The 15,744-nt window shown below is 42.5% G+C and overlaps 1 protein-coding gene across 13 annotated transcripts in view; it reads left to right on the plus strand.

Moving 5' to 3' along the window:
* Positions 1 to 2,635: 2,635 nt before the first annotated feature.
* The window catches only part of OSBPL6 (oxysterol binding protein like 6), a 203,047-nt gene continuing 189,938 nt past the window's right edge, over positions 2,636 to 15,744 (plus strand). For 4 of the 13 annotated variants that reach the window (XM_063790600.1, XM_063790596.1, XM_063790603.1 and 1 more), the window contains exon 1: positions 2,713 to 2,898. The gene's annotated coding sequence lies outside the window, so the exon portion shown is untranslated. Of the gene's footprint in view, positions 2,899 to 15,744 lie in introns of all 13 variants that reach the window. The other 9 variants (XM_063790605.1, XM_054679133.2, XM_054679144.2 and 6 more) reach the window with 6 other exon arrangements.

Consider the following 15,744-nt stretch of genomic DNA (forward strand, 5'->3'; position numbering starts at 1 on the left):
TTTTCTTTGATAGACTGTTCTTGGGCACAGTTTTGCATTGCTAAGCAATTGGCTGTGTCTTCTCAGGTTTATGAAGCACAGGCCAGGTTGGTAACATATCACTATGTATTTGCTTTCTATTCTTTCCTGTCTCATTTCTCCTATTCCTCATTTGTTGCCCTGGGTTTGCATCTGTCAAGGAAGTATTAGCACTTCAGCCTTCCTAAAAACTCCAGCTAAAATAGTACTCATCTAAGAAAATGCAATGAAAACGAAGTGGGACTTGGATGAATTGATGGGGGAAACTGATTCCTATGAGGCTCAGTTCAGTTGTATGTGATAGAATTATAGCATCGATGGCTTTTAAGAACATCATTATCTTTCTTCACTGGAAAAGTCCATGAACAAGTATTTTCTGAGACAAAAGGTATGGATTAGGGGAGCTGAGATCCTTTTAGTCAACATATGACTTGTGACTTTAACACTCAGCAAGAATGCACGCTTAATGAAAACTTTGCTCTCTGGCACTGGCACTTTTTTGAGCAATAATCCTGCCATATCTCAAAAAGCAGTGAAAAGCCTGTTATTCATATTTACATATCTATGCCAGTCTGAGTTTTCAAGATACAGTGATGCACAAACAGGGTGGAGAAACTGCCTTGATCTCTAGTTCCGTACAGCCCGCTGTGTTTAATCCACCCATTTCCCCAGATGGATGGGTGTAGTACCGTTACCTCTTATTTGACCATTAATCAATGAGATGGGGGGAGACTTTTTTCCCCTGATGTTTAAAGCCATTTTTTCTAAAACTATTAAAACACACATAGATACTATGAAATAGAGTGAAAAGCGTGAGAACATTCTTACACTAAAACGTGAGATTTAGGTTGTGGTAGTCCCCTCTCTTTCCCCATAGTTTATGGTTCTCTGCTATTAGGGGTTCAGAGAAAAAATTAGATAACCTCTTCTTTTTCTTTTTTCTTTTTTTTGAGAGTCTCACTTTGTAGCCCAGGCTGGAGTGCAGTGGCACAATCTCAGCTCACTGCATCCTCTGCCTCCCAGGAAGTTGAGATTTCAGGAAGTTCAAGCGATTCTTGTGCCTCAGCCTCCCGGGAAGTTGAGATTTCAGGTGCCTGCCACCACACCCCGCTAGTTTTTGTATTTTTAGTAGAGACGGGGTTTCACCATGTTGGTCAGGCTGGTCTCCAACTCCTGACCTCAAGTGATCCGCCCGCCTTGGCCTCCCAAAGTGCGGGAATTAAAGGCGTGAGTCACCGCGCCGGGCCTAGAGAACTTCTTTAGGTAAAGATTCTGTGTGCTGTGTGTACTCTCATTTTCGTTCATACTTTTGTATTTCTTTTTAAATACATGGGTTTTAGCTTTTTTTCTTTTAAGGGAGAAAGCCATTTCAGTAGAGTTTCTGTTAATGGAACTCAGAAGTTGTAGAAAGGGTGGCTGTGATGAAGCAGAGGTCAGCATCCCAGCTGCTCCCTTGAGGAGCCTGTCTTCACAGCAAAGGAATGAAGGACAAGCTGCCATTGTCGCAGGGTCCCGCATCTATTATTTTGTGACCAGAGGACATGAGAACATTGCTAGTCTAGATGGAAAAAGCTAATCCAACAGGTGAGATTGGAGATTCAAGAGAAACTGCATGTGGGAAGGAGTGCATAGAGTCGACTATGTTTCATAGCAAATCATTCTGTCAGCACAGGGCACAATGAAATGCCACCACAGTTGCCTCACTAGTAAGCAATATCTTCCATTTTTGAAGGCACCCCAGCATGTTCTGTAATAGCTCCCATTAAGTCCAGTCGATGTCCTCTGGACTCCCCTCCGCCTCCCACCCCCAGATGATGATGACACAAATGTCTTGAAATATTGACATGTCCGCAGTCACTCGTTTACAGAATGTCTGTACAAATATTTACATTACCCCGTCCCTCCCAGCAAATTTGACTTTAGATTAATCTGCACACCGAACGCAGGCCGGGAGTGGCTTGGAGTGTGGAAGGGTTTAAGGGTGTGGAAGGGTTGTAGTGAGGCGGGACTGACTGACTTTGATCGGCTTTGCCAGGGGCTTGAAGGAACCGGCTCTTCCTTTCGCAGAACCCAGGTGTTTCTCTGGGCCCGGGAAGTTTTTGCTCCCGAGTGAGTCAGGGACGGGAGCAGGCACGCACAGTCGCGTAAGTGTATGAAATGACGACCTCAGAAGGGCGCCCAGGGACAGGGGCTTGGCAGCCCCGAGCGGAGGCCGCCAGGCAGCCGTTCCTTTCGGAATTCGGTCTCCCGCAGTGCTCCCGGCTGCGGCGCTCCTGGGCCGGAGCGCTGGAGCCGTTCTGGGCAACCCTCCCGAGCGCGGCCGGCTCACCTCCGCCGGACTGCGCGGGGCGAGGGCTCCGCTACTGCGCGCAGGCCCGCGGATGGCAACTCGGGGTTTCCACGGCGGGTGATCTCGGGACACCACGGGTTCCCACGGAGGCCGGGCCAGGGGAGAGCCCTGGCTGTGGGACCCCGCGTGACCAGGGCGCAGGGCGCCGGGTCCTTAGCCCATCTGGCGGCGCAGGGAGGGGCGCCCCGTAGGGCGGGTGCGCAGCATGAGCCCCAGCCGCTTGCCGCTCCACTCCAGCCGGGCGGACGGGCGGGAGCCGGGGGCGGGGAGCCCGGAGCACCGCCCCGCCAGCGCGCCCCGCCCGTGGGAGAGGAGGGGCTGCAGCGCAGCGGACCACTGGAGGCGCAGCACGGTCGCCGCCGCCGCTGTCGGTGCTGGAGATCGCGGCTCGGTGCAGGCGGCGCCCATGCCTCCTCTCCTCCACTAGCCCGCGCGCCAGTCCGCCTGCCGGGGCCGGCTCTCCGCCTCCTGCCTCCCGTCGCAGCCGCGCAGCCGCCGCAGAGCCCGCGGCGCCACCGCTCGCCCTCTAGGTAGGTGTCCTAGCTGTAAAGGGATTGCTTGGGGCGGGCGCCACGGTGCCCGCATCGCGGCCCGGGGGCATTGTGCGCCTCCGGCGGGCCGAGGACCCCGAGGGACGCGTGGGTGGGCAGCCGCAGCTTCGGGTCCCCAGGACATCGCCGTCCCCCTGGAGGCGCCCCCGGCCGATAGCCCGGGCTACAGGGAAGTGGGGGCGGCGGTGTCAGCCCATTCTCGCGGCCGGGATGGGAGGGGGCATCTGTATCGCGGTCCCGGTTTGCCGCCCTCCCTCCCCCTCGTTGCCAGGGAATTCCGGCCGCCTGCCACTCGCGCTCGCATTCCCTCGCGCGGGCCGGCGCCCCTGCTCCCCGCAGGCTGCCTGGGGATTGAAGCAGGGGCAGGGAGAAGGACTGATGTAATTGTCAGCGGAAAACCGAACCGGCGCGGGTGAGAGCGCCCGCGCCCGCGAGAGCTAACGCCTACGCCGCACCTTTCAGGGGATCGGGGAAGCCGAGAGGAGCGGCTGGGGAAGTTGTGCATTGGGTTTTATTGTGCGCGTGCACTGCGGACTGCCCTCGCGGGGCACCCCTGCCCACCCGCTGCTGGCGCCCCTGCAGCCCTCCCGGCAGCCTCCGTCCACTCCCCCGGCCAGGGCCAAGTCTGCCTTCCCTGGTTCAGACCGGGACAGCGTTTGCATTGCAGTCAAGACGTGCTTCCCCTGCATCAAGCCGGGAGCTGCCCGCAGATCGTGTCGCCGGGGATGCTGGGGGAGGAGGGAATGGGAGACCTGGGGAGAAAGCCTGGAGAAGTAATGACACAAGCGGATTTTCTCCCCAAAGCTTCTGCTGCGTATAGACACATCTGCAAGGCACCTTTTAAGCTGTTTTTGAAAGTTATAACCAGATACTGATTTTGTGACAATTCTGTGATATACCTGAACGGTTGCTTAAACATAGAGACCTAAAGCTAGGGGAAGCATTACATAATGGACATGAAGCAAATGACACGAAACTAAGTGAACCCACTGGGTTGCCAGATTATGTCTCTCTTCTGGACACAAAATCCTGTAAGGTTTTTTCTATAGGAACTTTCATTTTTAAATTGCTGGGCTAAGTTTAGCCAATTGTCTATTATATTCAGTTGTGATTTTTTTTTCTAAATAATTTTCTTGGACATCTTTTCTTAAATTTAAAAATTGCATACTAATGGTTATATATCACTAAGCTGATTAGGAAATGTAGTCTTCACAAGGTAAAAATAAGAAATTTCCCATCTTAATACATTAACTTTGTTTTCCTCTTGTTTTGTTTTTGTTTCTTTTCCTTCTTTCATCCTTCCCCCCACCCCCAACCCCCGCTTTATTTTTTGGAAACATTTCTACAGTTTTGGGTACTGCAAGCTCACAACGTTGATATTTCTATCACATGCTACAGCATTGCAGAGACAAAGACTAATAATAAATGAAACAGAAGACCTCGCAGTAACTCTCATAGTTAGCAGGGTTCCCAAGGTCGAAGGGAAGCTGCAGTGTAATTCAGCAATAATCACCTACAGAGAATATGCATAGCCCTCATTGGGAAAGGCCCTGATTGGTGGATTTTATTATTATTATTCTTTTGCAGTAGGAGTTCATATATTTTTTCCCTAAAAAATAATTTTTCCTAAGGTAAAAATGAAATATTTTGAAATTAAAATTTCAGGCTTTTAGAAAGCCTAAAAATCCTGGTTTTGCTCATATTTTTGGATGCAATGTTGATAACGCCATTATACATTCAGTGGATGGATTACCTTTGGCGGTACCTCAGTTTCAGATTACTATGACTTGTCAGGTGACTCTTGGCTTTAGTATGAGGTAGTTCTGCTGGACTTTTATAGGATCACATATGTAAGTTTTCTTATCCCTAGATTGCTCTAACCTTAAGTTAACTTTACTTCAAGGAGAAAAATAAAGTCCTTCCAAGATGAAATCTTTGTGGTTGGAGGTTTTAGTACCACCACAGATACCGGATTAGGTAAACTGCATAAGGAGATAAAAATTCTTATGACTTTACTCATGAAACTGTTGGACTAGAGAGAAGACTAGTTTTGAAAGGTAGGACTAGTTTTGAAAGGTAAGGCATACATTCTCAAAAGAAGGATTTTGTTGTTTTGCTGCAAAGGTTAGGTCATAATTATGATACTTTTTAAAAAGTTGTTTTAAATCTTGGGGGAAAAAGGGTCTCATAGTATCCATTGACTTCTGGAACTTTTTTTCCCTCACTCAATATTATATCTCTAGATTCATTCATACTGTATGTAGTTGTAGTTCACTGACTTTCACTGCAGTAAAATATTCCATTATGTGTCTTATAACGCAGTATGTTTCTCTCTTCTCTTCTCAGTGACCTTTTTTTTTTTTATTTTTTTTATTTTTTGAGATATTGCAGTGTTGCTCTGATTATTCTTGTTTCCTGGGCACACGTGCCAGTGTTTCTCTTGGGTTAATACCAAGGAATAAAATTGCTGGTTTGTAGGTTATGTGAATATTCAACTTATTAAGTATTGCCAAATTATATTCCCAAATGGTTGTACTAATTTACATAAGCCAGGGAAACAACCAAATACAAACACTAAATAAAAACATGCACTTCTGTTTTGCATATATGTCTGTTGAAATACATATCTTTTTAGAAAGCAAGAGAATGATGAACGTAAAACTTAGAATGGCAGTTATCTTTTATATGGTTGGAGGGTAGCATGTGAGGAGGAACACACACATGGATGTTAGTTATTGATAATGACCTAGTCCTTGGGTTTCATGGTGAGTTCCTAGGTGATCATTGTACAGTAATTCCCCCCGTTATCCAAAGGGAGTATGTTCCAAGTTCCCTAGTAGATGCCTGAAACCTCCGATGGTGCCAAACCCTATGTATATGCTTCTTTTCCATGCATAGATACCTATGATAAAATTTAATTTATAAATTAGGTACAGTAAGAGATTAACAATCATAATAAACAGAACAATTATTAACACTATACTGTAATAAAAAGTTATGTAAATGTGGTTTCTCTCTCTTTCAAATTATCTTATTACACTGTATTTACCTATTCTCAGAACCAGATTGACCATGGGTAATTGAAACTTTCGATGGGGGTAGATATTGTATTAAAAAAAAAGAAAGAGGATAATGCATGGACCAGTGATGATATTTTAAGGTTCTAAGGAAAAAGAAAATAAGGACAATAGAGTTGTCACAAGACAATAAGCCTACAAGATATTAGTTGAAAGATGAAGATGCAGTCCCTATGCATAGGCATGAGTTGCCCAGAGTTCATGGAAGAAATTTGCAAAAAGGTTGAGCAGGAAGTGGTCATGCTGAGAAGAGGAAGGCTGTTGTGGACTTAGAAAATGATATGAACAGAAGTTGAGGGAGCCATGAGAAATTTTCCAGCAGTGAAGGACTCAAAGCATTTATACACTAAGTTTAGGGAACAGATAGGTGGGGGCTACCAGGAGAGATCCAAGGCTCCTCATTAGGAGGCACTGCTGATTGAGATGAGAGTTCTCAAGTTTGGAGAAAATGAAAAGGATTAGTTTAAAAACTAAAACTACTGTCCTAAAAAAGAAGAGGAGAGTCAAAGGTATTTGACTATAATGAAAAGAAATATGAAGAATCTTGGCGTGTAGTATCAATTTTTTTTTCTTTCCAGACAGAATCTCGCTCTGTCGCCCAGGCTGGAATGCAGTGGCGCAATCTTGGCTCACTGCAACCTCCTGGGTTCAAGCGATTCTCCTGCCTCAGCCTCCCTAGTAGCTGGGACTACAGGTGCGTGCCACCACACCCAGCTAATTTTTGTATTTTTAGTAGAGATGGGGTTTCACCATATTGGTCAGGCTGGTCTTGAACTCCTGACCTCGTGATCCGCCCACCGTGGCCTCCCAAAGTGCTGCGATTACAGGCCTGAGCCACCGTGCCCAGCCAAAAAAAAATTTTTTTTTTTTTAAAGAAAATAGTGGAGTTGCTGTGGGAGCTTTTAGTGAGGTTTAAACATCTCAAGTATGTGGTAATAGATATCCAAGCTCGTGTTTGAAAACATGCAATATGGTGTCTGCTTTATATAGAGAGTTTTTTTTAATTTTTAATTTTTTTGGATACATAATAGGTGTATATATTTATGGGGTATGTGAGATATTTTGATACAGGCATACAATGTGTAATAATCACATCAGGGCAGATGGGGTATCCATCATCTCCAGCATTTATCCTTTGTGTTACAAACAATCCAATTATGCTCTTTGAATTATTTTAAAATGTACAATTAAATTATTGTTGACTATAGTCACCTGTTGTGCTATCAAATACTAGATATTATTCATTGTTTCTTTTTTTTCCTTTTTTTTTTTTTAAAGGGACGGGGTCTCCCTATGTTGCCCAGTCTAGTCTTGAACTCCTCCTGGGCTCAAGGGATCCTTCTGCCTTGGCCTCCTAAAGTGTTAGGATTACAAGCATGAGCCACCACTCCCAGCTCACTTATTCATTGTTTCTATTTTTTTGTACCCATTAGCCAACCACTCTTCCCCCAGCTTCTCCACTACTCTTCCAAGTGTCTGGTAACCATCCTTCTACTCTCTATCTCTATGAGTTCAATTGTTTTAATTTTTAGCTCCCACAAGTAAGTGAGAACATGCTCCTCATTGATAATATCTAGCTTAGCTACTGCTGGATTCTCTGGACCTAGCACATGGTGGGTGTTGAATAAATATTTTTGGAATGAATGAATGGATTTTAAGTAATTGGTTAGATTTTTCAGGTTTTTGGAGATGTTACAAGTGTCAATTCATGTTAGTCATTGCTTCTTTCTTATTGAACTTATATACCTTTTAAAAATAACTTTGAGGCTGGGCGCAGTGGCTTACGCCTGTAATCCCAGCACTTTGGGAGGCCAAGGTGGGTGGATCACTTGAGGTCAGGCGTTCGAGACCAGCCTTCCCAACATGGTGAAACCCAGTCTCTACTAAAAATACGAAAATTAGCTGGGAGTGGTGGTGCATGCCTATAGTCCCAGCTACTCGGGAGGCTGAGGCAGGAGAATCGCTTGAACCCAGGAGGCAGATGTTGCAGTGAGCCGAGATTGCACCACTGCACTCCAGTTTAGGTGACAGCGAGACTCCATCTCATAAATAAATAAATAAATAAATAAATAAATAAATAATAAATAAATAAGAGAACTGCGGCACAAGGAGGTTAAGTAATCTGCCCAAGGTGTTTTCCTTATCTGTAATGTGGACGTACTATCTGTAATATGGACATACTATTAGGGCTTAACTCTCCAGTTGTGTCAAATATTCTGTGAACTTCTGGCCCAGAGTGAAAACTCACCACATATTGCCAGCAATGTTAGGGAGTTGTTGTTATAGAAATAGTACCCCCAAAGATACAATAGCTAAAATAACCAAGGATAATTTAATTGGATCTCAGTTTTTCAAGTAATAAGCATTCAAATAGAACATTTCTTTCAAATTCATCTTTGTCTAACTCAGTTGGCCTTGGGTATATTGTTGGTGTTTAGTGACTATTAGATATGAAAGTTTGTACATTTGTTATATTCTGAGAGGAAATTAGCTGCATCATATATTCATTGGATGTTGTGGATTCTTCTTCACTCAGGCTTTGCCATGTTCAGTGCATAAATACTATCTGGCAGATAGTAAAATATGACCAAAATTATTAATCCCTATGTGTGATTAAAAGAAACATAAACATAAAACTCAATTTTCTTAAATCAAATGAGAGCTTTCATGTGTCAGTATCCAAAGGCAGCATTTTAAATTTTGATTATACTGTGAAATTCTGCTTTAAACAAATAAAAATACACATTATTTTCCGTCCTCTTCTCTTCCCCCTTAAACCCCTACCATTACTCTTTCTACACACTTAATATTTCTGTTAATTTGCTTCTGAGGGAATGCTTGGGTATTTACTGCTAAGTGTTTTTCTGGGTCTTTCTAGAAGGCCGACTGATTTTATTGCTTAGGTTTGGGGCCAAATCCTATGGTTGCCTGGCTCTCTGAGATATTGAGTCTTCAACCTTTAGCTGCCTGTGAGTGACTGCTCAAATGTCATGGGGAGCCTCTGCAAGATAACCATTAAGGGTTTTTTTTTTTTTTTCATTTGTTAAATCCCCAAAACTAATGCTATTAAGGGGCTTTTCATAGAACTAGAAAGCTCTATGTATTCATCTTTTTAACTCCCACATCACATAGCCTTGTACATAGTGGACATTCAGTAAGTGTTGATAAATATACAATTTTTGTTAATTGATTCGTATAAAATTACACTGTACATTGTTTGCCATTTGAAATGCTAATTATAGTTCTGTTTGGTTTGTGTTTACATTCTAATCTTTCGGAACACTGGGAAAAAAATACTTTAAGCTTTTTCCCTTTAAACTTTGAAGGAAAACACATATTTGGATAAGGCAGTGCTGTACTTCTAGTCTCAAAGTGTCCATTATTGGGTAGCTAACTGACAATTATTTCTCTGTGTAAGAAATATTTTAAAAAAATTCTTCGAGAATAATGCCTAATTTTTCTTTGTGAGCTGGCCAAATTTTGTGAAATAATGAGGTTTAGGGATTACATTTTTCAAAGCCAGCAATAAAATATACAAAGATTAAAGCACATTTCTTTAAGTTGGAGGTGCTGGAGCTTTTTAGTTGCTTCTTTTTGCTTTTAAAATGGGCCATTTGACATTTATATGCAAATCAATAATGTATGAGTTAAATGCAAGCAAGCAAGGTTCTGTTTCTTCAGACCTTTTTTTTTTTTTTTTTTTTTTTTGAGATGGAGTCTCTCTCTGTCACCCAGGCCCGAGTGCAGCGGTGCAATCTCGGCTCACTGCAACCTCCACCTCCTGGGTTCAAGTGATTCTCCTGCCTCAGCCTCTCCAGTAGCTGGGACTACAGGTGTGTGTCACCATGCCTGGCTAATTTTTATATTCTTAGTAAAGACGGGGTTTCACCATGTTGGCCAGACTCATCTTGAACTCCTGACCTCAAGTGCTCCTCCTATCTTGGCCTCCCAAAGTGCTGACATTACAGGTGTGAGCCTCTGTGCCTGGCTCTTCAGACACTTCTAAAAACTGCCCACAAATCATGATGTAACTTTCTTCCTTTTTCCTCTGCTGGCATAGATGATTACTATTATAAGAAATTAGTAATATATTTTCGAGGATGGTGATGGAGTGTTGTACAGGGGTGTTCCTTGATTTTAATATTTTCTATAATTCCTTGACATTTTCTTTCTAAAACAGATTTTCTTTAGGACTTCCAGAAATGCTTTAGGAATTTCAGATAAATATTTCTTTTCTTTCTTTTTCTTTTTTCTTTTTTTTTTTTTGAGACAGAGTCTTGCTCTGTCACCCAGGTTGGAGTGCAGTGGCGCGATCTCGGCTCACTGCAAGCTCTGCCTCCCAGGTTCACACCTTTCTCCTGCCTCAGCCTCCCGAGTAGCTGGATTACAGGCACCCGCCAGCACGCCCGGCTAATTTTTTGTATTTTTAGTAGAGATGGGGTTTCGCCGTGTTAGCCAGGATGGTCTCGATCTCCTGACCTTGTGATCCGCCCGCCTCAGCCTCCAAAAGTGCTGGGATTACAGGTGTGAGCCACTGTGCCTGGCCCAAATAAATATTTCTAAAATTGTAGACTCTACAAATGTATATTAATATTTCATTTAGAATTAAGATTAAATTTACCTTTCTGATTTGAAGATTAAGAATCATGGTTACTCTGTCTAAAGAAAATATTGGTGGGCAATGTTGAGAGTTAGCAGTTTGTAGGCATCTGATTTTCATAGAAGCAACTCAAAATGACAACTTGAGAGTGAAAAAATGGCCATTTTCCGATGTAGTGATTCTTTGGGGATTACTTTGAGAATATTTTGTATCAAGAGACATATTTTCTTATTTATTTATTTATTTGAGATGAGGGTCTCACTATGTTGCCCAGGCAGGAGTGCAGTGGCTATTTACAGACATGATCATGGTGCACTACAGCCTCCAGCTGCTGGCCTCAGCCCCCTGAGTGCCTGGGATTATAGTTGTGTGCCACAGCACCCGGCAAGAGACATATTTTCTTAGTGGCTCAATATCTAAGACTTAACTAGCAGATTAGTCTTTCCAGCATTACCCAAATCACAGAAAGTATCTTAGAAGTAATTTTGTAGATGAGGAAACTGAGACTCTGAGAGGTGAGGTGTCCGAGCCAGTGCCAGACTTGTACTGACCATCACATGCCTGGATACTAAATCATCCTGACCTGGCACATGGTCCACATTAGAGTTAATTTGTGAAAACATATATGTACAGATGTAGAAAAAATACTGACAGGGACCTGTGGCATTTGTTTTCAACCTGAGAAGTGTGCCTGACAGTTAGTGTTCCCATGACCATTCTTACATGTGCTTGTTAACTGCAGTTATAGTGCTTTATCAGATATGATGTCAGCTTTAAGATCAAGTCACATAGTAGGCTCATAGATCTTTCGGGAATGGCAGAATCCAGATAGACTTTGGGTCAGTTTTTAATCAGCCATTCCAATCTGACACTACAGTGAGTGCTTATAGTATTGGAACCTTATAATAATATACTTTATTTTCTCTCTTCCTGACTTTTGTGCTATTGTTGTCATATTTATGTAATAAACCCCACATTATATTGTTACTGCTTTTGTTTGAAAAGTTATCTTTTGAAGATATGTAGATGATAATTTACAAAATCATATATTTACTATGTATTTACCATTTATGATGCCTTTCATTCCTTTTTGCAGATGCATATTTCCATCTGGAATCATTTTCTTTCTGCTTAAAAGGACTTCCTTTAACATTTCTTGTTTCCAATGGTGATAACTTTTTCACTTCTGTGTGTCTGAAAGTGTCTTTATTTTGCCTTCAATTTTGAAGATATTTTCACTGGGCATAAAATTCTAGGTAGACTGTATTTTTCTTTTCAGTGTTTTGAAGATGTAGCCTCCTGTTTGCATTGTTTTCAGTGAGAAATCTATTATCCTTATCTTTGTACATACTGTATCTTTTTTCTCTGGCTGCTTTAAGATTTCTTTTTATCTGCCGGGCGCTGTGGCTGACGCCTGTAATCCCAGCACTTTGGGAGGCTGAGGTGGTAGATCACTTGAGGTCAGGAGTACGAGACCAGCCTGGCCAACATGGTGAAACCCTGTCTCTACTAAAAATACAAAAATTGGCCGGGCGTGGTGGTGGGCACCTGTAACCTCAGCTATTTGGGAGGCTGAGGCAGGAGAATCACTTGAACCTGGGAGGCGGAGGTTGCAGTAAGCTGAGGTTGTGCCACTGTATTCTACCTTGGGTGACAGAGCGAGACTGTCTCAAAAAAAAAAAAAAAAAGAAAAGAAAGAAAAAGATTCTTTTTATCATTGGTGTTGAGTAATTTGATCATGATGTACCTTGATGTGGTTTTCTTTATGTCTTTTGTGCCACTGAGATTCATTAAGCATCTTGAATTTGTGGGATTTTTGTTTTCAAGAAAGTTGGACAAGTTTCTGCTATTATTTCTTCACATGTGGTTTTCTGTTTTTTCTTCATTATTCTGTCTTTTGTGGGGAGTCCATGTACTGTATATTAGGCTGCTTAAAGTTGTCTCACAGCTCACTGAGGCTCTGTTCATTTTTTAAAGTTCTCTTTTCTCTGTTTCACTTTGGATAGTTTCTATTGCTGTGTCTTTACACTTAGTTTCTTTTAACTTTTTTCTTTTTAAATTGAGGTAGAGTCTCACCTCGGTTTATGAGGTGAGACTGTGTTGCCCAGGCTAGACTTGAACTCTTGGGCTCAAGCTATCCTTCCACCTCAGCTTCCTGAGTAGCTGGGATTATAGGCTCATACCACTGTGCCTGGCCCACATTTAGTAATCTCTTCTTTGGCAATGTCTACAGTATTAATCTCATCCAAGGATATATTTTTAATTTCAGACTTTGTAGTTTTCAGCTCTAGAAGTGTTATTTGGGTCTTTAAAAATATCTCCATATCTCTACTTAACTTTTCGAACATACGGTATATAATTATAACTGTTTTTAATATCCTTGCTTGCTAATTCTAATCTTTGTGACAGCTCTGGGTCAGGATCTCCTTACCATGAGTCATATTTCCCTGCTTCTTTATGTGCCTGGTAATTTTTGATTGGATGCTAAATATTGGGAATTTTACCTTGTTGGGTGCTGGATATTTTTGCATTCCTGTAAATGTTCTTGAGCTTTGTTCTGTGATGCAATTAATTTACTTAGAAATAGTTTGATTCTTTAAGGTCTTGGCTTTAAGATTTGTTTAGTGGGACCAGATAGTGCTCAATTTAAGGCTGATTGTTTCCATGAACTAGGCAAGACCCTTCTGTGTACTGTACCCAATGTCCGCTGAATCATGAGGCTTTCTAGTTTGGCAGGTGGGAGTAGACTGTTATTGATTCTGTGAGTGTAGGCACTGTTCTGTCATCTCTAGTGCGTTCTAGTGTCTTTTTCTCCAACCTCTTTGGCTTCCTTATACCTATGAGCATGACTTAACTGAATTCTTTTCTTTTTCTTTTTTTTCTTTTTCTTTTCTTTTTTTTTTTTGAGACAGTCTCACCCTGTTGCCCAGGCTGGAGTGCAGTGCTGTGATCTCTGCCCACTGCAACCTCCACCTGCTGGGTTCAAGCGTTTCTCATGCCTTGGCCTCCCAAGTAGTTGCGACTATGGGTGCATGCCACCACACCCAGGTAATTTTTGTATTTTAGTAGAGAGGGTGGTTACACCATGTTGGCCAAGCCAGTCTCGAACACCTGACCTCAAGTGATCCGCTTACCTCGGCCTCCCAAAATGCTGGGATTACAGGTGTGAGCCACCCTGCCCGGCCTCACTGAATTCTTGATGGGAACTCTCTGCAGATCTCTGGAAATCTCTCTGTGAACATCTCCCTTTTCCTTTGGACTACAGCTGCCTTGGTTTTTCTGAACTGTCAGCTCAAGTCTGCTGCCCTGGGCCTGGGTTCCCCCTCCCTGTGCCACTGCTGGAAACTCACTCAAGGTAGTAACCTAGTGTAGTCTTTCTTAGGACTCACCTAACTCCTTTCCTCTCTCTTGGGGATCACTGTCTTTTGTTGCCTGATAATATCTTGAAAACTATTTCTTTGTATGTTTTGTCCACTTCTTGGTTGTCTCCAACAGGAAGATAAATTCAGTCCTTCATCTTGGCCAGAAGCAGAAGTCCCCCAGATATCTGTTGAAAGTGAGGAGGCAGGCAGAGGAGTGAAGTGGAGGTCTTGAGGGATTGTGGTAAAAGTTAACATAGCCAGTGCGGTGAAGAGGAAAGAGCTTACCATTGGAAGCCCACCTGAGAGGGAGAGTTACTCTAGCAATGCAGTTGAGTGAGTTGGCTAGCAGTTTTATTGATTCATTGACTGATTCCTTTTTGCTACTATTCATTTACTTATTCAGTGCCTACTCTGCACCAGGGTCTTAACATACATTATTTCTCATCCTTACATTAGGCCTACAAGGTGTTGGTATTGTTAATCCTTTACCCCCACACTGTACCCCACCTTCCCCCACCGTGAGCCCCAGCCTTTCTCAGTTTCACAGATGAGAAAATAGAAATGTCAACTGACTGCCAAGCTCCTGCAGTTTGTAAATTGTATAATCAGATTTCAAACCCAGTTTCCTGTAGCTCCAAAGCCAATTGGCCCATAATGCCTTTTCCTTGCCAGGGTTGGGATTTGTGTTTGAGACAGTGAGCTGGGAGGAATTGAGAGTGCTAAAAAGAGGTTGAAGTGACAGCTCATGATTAAGTAGACAGGGAAGAGAGGAAGCCAAAGATGAAGGCTGGTGGATGGGAAGAAAAAAGAAGCTTCAGCGGCCTTCAGTTCTCTATGGTGTGGACAATGGCTGTAATGGCCTTAAAGAAACAAGGGAGCCTGTAGTTAGCCCCAGATGATGACAGTGAGAAGTGATGGGGGAGAAAGAAGTCTTAGAATTCTACCTGATCTAATAAGTTCTGGATCTCTAATAACAGTTCCAGATAGATTGTAGGTCTGAGAAAGGTAAAACAACAAAGCTTCTAGAAAAAGAAAATAAGCAAAGATTTCCTAAACAGGACATAAAGAGTGCTCATGATAAAGGAAAACAATAGACAAATGGGACTTTACTGAAGGATCTTTTCAGCAAAAACACTGTGCAGAGGACAAAAAATCAAGCAGCACAGCAGGAGATATTTCCGGTATATATGCCCAAGTCAATTTTAGGTCAGCGACTTGGACAAATGAGAAGTTACATGTAGTCACTTATTGAAACACTAATTCATTAATAAATATGATAGATTTGTATATTTCCAGAATTGTTTGTCTAATCCTCTTAAGGGCATTATGTCGCTAAGCAGCACAGCTAAGTGTTTGATCAGTTTAATTAGAATGATCATTTGTCACACTTTAGAAGCATTTGGCTCTTGGCTATGAAAATATCAAAGGGTGGGCAAAAAAGTATTAATTTTGCCTTTTTTGAAAATGATATTTCAAACTGTTAAAATCTAGTCACAGTTGAATTAGTAAGTAACCTTCAACTACTCGAGCCTACCCGATATGCTGATTAATCAGATGATGCATCCAACTTTTCCACAATTCTTTTTAATACTGTATTACACAGCCACATGCTTAGGATTTCTCTTATTGGCTGTTTTGAGAAAGCTGGCATCTAATTTTTGTCTTGTGTGAAGAACTAAAGTATTTTCCAACAGGTAGAATGAAACAAAAAAGACCCGTCTCGGGTTTATGTGTGGTGAAAAAGCTAGCATATACTGTGTCAGTACAAAGGAAACTGAGAACCCAA

This window comes from Pan troglodytes, chromosome 13 (assembly GCF_028858775.2).
Source record: "Pan troglodytes isolate AG18354 chromosome 13, NHGRI_mPanTro3-v2.0_pri, whole genome shotgun sequence".
Classification (NCBI taxonomy): Eukaryota; Metazoa; Chordata; class Mammalia; order Primates; family Hominidae; genus Pan; species Pan troglodytes.